We start from the raw sequence: 4740 nt of genomic DNA, 5'->3' as shown, positions 1-4740 counted from the left end.
ACGCCCATGTGTGTGTTAGTCGCGTCTTGTTGTCACAAGAGTGTGTTGTTCACGTTGCGGTGAGGGCTTTACATAGGTTTAGTTGAGCCACGTCGACTGGATCATGGGCTGGTGCAGTCAATGCGCAATGTGGCGGTGGTGTAGTGTTAGTGGTCAAACCAGGTTTGTTAGCGACTAATAAGATGAAGAGAAAATGAAAAAAAGTTGCGTTCAGTAGTTCTTTGTGTCCTTAATTGGTGTATTGTGCCATTTATCATCTTCCATCTTGCTCCATTGGTCTATTGCGCTATATGCATCGTTGATCATGAGCGGCTGCTGCTGGTGCACGTCAAGTGGGCCAAGAATCCGCTCTACATATCACGAACCTGGAGATCACAGAGCTGGTCTGCCTACTGGCGAAAGCGGGCGACCTTGCGTGGTGGTGGCACGTGCGATTTGGACACTTGCACTACCGCGCACTGCATGACCTTGGTGCGAAGGGCATGGTCAATGGCATGACAGTAGTGGAGCATGTGGACCAGCTCTGCTCCGGGTGCACCATTAGTACAATGCATCGACCTCCGTATGCAGCAACCTCGTCGTACAGGGAAGATCGCCCGCTGGAACCGTTCCATTGAGGCCACTGTGAACTGATTTCACCGATAGCTTCTGCCGCTGATCGATACTTGTTGCTTGTCGTAGATGATTACGGCAGGTTCATGTGGGTGGATATGCTTCGTACAAAGGATCAAGCGATGGTGTTCTTCTGCAAGATCAAGGTGATTTCTAAGAATGACCATGACATGAGGTTGCTAGCGTTCAGGAGCGATTGTGGTGGCGAGGTTCAACTCGACTGTGTCCACGATTTTCTGCAATGAGCACGGCGTGAAGCGGTACAAGGCGGCGTGTCTCCGACTCGCTCTACTATTTATAGTTTTCGTTAGGTGGTCTACGGATCTTGACGTATTTTTTTATTTCTGATGTTCTTTGTTTTTTTTTCCTTTTTCCTTTTTGTTGCCTACTGTAGTTTGCTTCTTTGCATGAAAAAAAAAAAGGAATCTAAGGCTGGCACGGCATACACGATAACTTCACTGTTAGAGACGTCAAAATTACAAATGTGAGGATGCTTCTTTCCGTTCGTTGATTTGGGACCCAACGGCACATGTGGGGCGAACAACCGGGGCGGAGTGAAAAATCTCCTCCCGGGCCCAGTGCTTCCGTCCAGCCGCGTCTCCAATCGATCTCTGTCGCCGCGTCTCGCTCAGAGCCAAGTCGTCGTCCTCCTTCCGGTTTGGTCTACTCCTCGCCATCGTCCCTCGGGAATACATCATGCACGTCACTCTGAATATTATCCCTCGACATCTCCATCAGACAAGTTCATCTCTAACTTAGACCTTGGGTTAAATTGTGATCACACAACAGATGGAATATCACAATATATCAAGTCCCGGTTTGTGAGTTAACTGATTTTTTTTACCTCGGATACTTTTCTAGTCCTTTGGATTAACACCTGTAAGCACACGAACACGTCACCGTGTATCGTTGACACTGGAAGTGATACACCACAACTTATGTCGAAGGAGACCTAGCCGGAACGGTGGTACACACGCAATCCGACGAGCGTTTTTGTAGACCCGAAACCAGGGCCGTCTTCAGAAATTCAGGCCCCAGTGCGAAATGCAAATTTGGGCCCTAAAATTTCTAGAACACACATTTTCATATGAAAGAAAAATTAATAAATTCAAACACTACATAAATTATAGGCTTGTCAATATACTAAAACAAAAGACTAAACCTACCATATATCTTCCCTAGATAATTTGATTGATGAACTATGCATATGCACACAATATACACACTAATATAATCATTCAATGGAACAAAATAGTCCAACTTAAATAGGGTTTCAGTTTGAGCGGACCTGGTGGACAGATGGGTGATGCCCTCACCTTGGTATCGGCTAACAACTGTTTTTACTTGTGCGCCTTTTTCCTTTTAGAACACGCAAAAGATTTCTGCGTCATTATATTAAGAATAGAAAAGAGTATTTACAGGATGGTATTATAGCGAAGAAAAACCGGACAACCTACACTGCCGAAACTTGTCATTAAGCAACCTCTTGAAGAAACCTGCCAGATTGGGTCACCCAAACGTCCATTCACCATGACCCTTGTAACCATATACATGCTTGTAACAGCAACAGAGGAACAGAGTTGTGCATCGAATCCAATTGTTCCCAAAACCGAAATGCTGCATAATTTCAACGAGGAACGGCCATCCAACAAAGTCAAAAGCACAAGCTATATCAATAAAATTAGATCATCAGAGAAGGCACCTTCTTGCCATGCAGTGCGCAGATGGCTTGCCGTACCATAAGGAAATTCCTCATGCGAGCAGGGCTATGGGCTGCGCCTCCGGGCAGGAACCATGCGATCAAACTAGACAACGCCGCTAGCCTCCGTCTCTGTGCGGCGGCGCCGAACTTCCATCAGTTCGTCTCGACCTCTCGGGAAGATGGATAGATCGATCGATCGCCGGCAGGCTGTGTCGATCCAGACGAGAAGGCCCAGTTCGGGAGAGCCATGGGACTGTGCTAGCTGTGAAAAAGGGCACAAAACAAAAAAACTATAATGGACAATGGCCCAGCATAGGGGGCCCCTCGAATTTTGGGGCCTGTCCGGTCGCACAGCCCGCACAGGCCGTTGGACGGGCCGGCCCGAAACCCCACACAACCGGGAGCGACCCCGTCTATACACACGGCGGCTACGGGCTACCCTACACTAGTGGAGAAATGGCTAGCACAACTTTAGTTGGCTGCTCTGGCTGTCCTACACTACACGTAAAAAAAATTAGGGTCAAAAATTCTTTTCAACGAGGTTTTCCACTTTTAATTCCATGAATATTTTTGAAATTCGGTAACATTTTCTAATATCATGAACAACTTTTGAATCTGTGAACATTTTGAAATACATGTTTTTAGTTCAATTAATTTTGTGAAAATCTTGAATATTTTTGAAATTCATTAACATTTAAAAAATTGTAAATATGATTGGAAATTTATGAATATTTTTTAGTAATATTGGAAACAATGGGTTGTCCCGTGGGGTTCATTTTTGCGTGGAAGTGATGGTCAAAGACATCATGGGTTTTTACCACAGTACCAAGTGACAAAAGTTATCGACCCACCCACGTCATTTCTTGGACAAGCCCTTCACTCTTAGGGCTACTGAAGAAAAGGCCATTTGACTATGTCATGCGCTTTTTCTAAGTCGATTTTTATAGATTACCGTACTCATGCTTTTTTCGGTGCATCTTGTGGACGGTCACATGAAAAATGACACACCGTCAAGGATATTCCTTCCATCAATAAAAACTGTTTAGGATGGCTAGACAACATGCTTGATGACCGAATTGAGTCTATTTCCAGCAATTGTAGTGAAAAACTTGACACTGACATTAAGGACGCATTAGCCTGTAATGCAGGATTCGTTCAACCTGGCTACTAATCTACATAGTCAAGCACGTTTCTTAGTGGCAGTTATTTTCATTTCTTGTTTCCACTCTGTTTCTTGTCGACGGAGGAGAGCCATCTCATTTTCATATCTTGCTTCCACTTGTTTCTTGTCGACGGAGGAGAGCCATCTCCCACTAAAGGAAGGGTATGGCCATAGCAAGTGGGGTATCTTGTTTCCCACCCTTGGCTTACATGGTGCTAATGGGTTGACTTGAGAAAACATCATGAGCGTGTCCTGATGAAGTGAAGTGTCATCATCTCTGTAACAGTCTCTTATCACAGTGTGTACCGAGCAATTAAACTCAAACCTTGGTTAACAGCAACACGGTACCTACGCTAGGAATATCTGTACTTGAGTTGGAGCTACGCTTCTACAGCTAGCTAGCTTGGACTTGAACTTGTGAACATTCGACCTCCCGTGACAGCGAATTATCCCTATGATTCCGCTAATCTGCACAATCTGGAGGTTACAACGTCGGGTGCTTGTATTGTACGTGGAGACGCAAGGCTACTTCTTTGTTGCTTCGGTTCGCTTCTTTCTGTATAGGTCTTGATCAACCGGCCAGCAACCGCAGCGACAGGGATCGTATGAGAAATGGAATCGAGCCTACCGTGTAGATCGCATGTACGAGATCTCATTTACTTCTGGGATTTTGGTTCGGTGGGATGCCGAAGGTGGACGGTGGTAGGCAAAGCCATCATAAAGTGGGGAGGGCCAGTAAGTACAAAGAGTCTGATGCGAACCAAGTGTAAGACATCGACCAAGCAATGCTGCTGGCACAACATGGCAGGGCAAGAGAGGTGTGCTGCATGTTTTCAGAGGGGTCATACTTAGTCATGGAAATGATGGTTGAGTAGATCAGTCCATAAGTCGTGAATCATCAACGAATGAAGATCAAAGGAAGCACAAGATGATGACAAGTCAAGATTAAAGGATGATTGTTAGAGTAATCTTGTTTTGCAGAGTCTAGAATGCATGCATGCTCATAAGAGTAGTGAGTTTGGTATTAGACTAGTACGTAGCGTGTTCTGTTAGTTTGAGTTAGAGTTGGCTAGGATAGGCCAATGCACATGTTTAGATGAGTACTAGTTCAGGTGGGTTTCCAGATGTCTACGTCTAGATTATTTTGGGTGCGTGTTATTGCGTGTACATATGCACAGCACGGCTACCGGTTGTATTACAGTGAACATTGAGAAAAGAAATAAAGAGAAGAGAGGCAACACAAGGGCCCTTGACTAGAATTTTT

The sequence above is a fragment of the Triticum dicoccoides genome, chromosome 1A (assembly GCF_002162155.2).
Source record: "Triticum dicoccoides isolate Atlit2015 ecotype Zavitan chromosome 1A, WEW_v2.0, whole genome shotgun sequence".
Classification (NCBI taxonomy): Eukaryota; Viridiplantae; Streptophyta; class Magnoliopsida; order Poales; family Poaceae; genus Triticum; species Triticum dicoccoides.
This window is presented reverse-complemented; position numbering follows the sequence as displayed.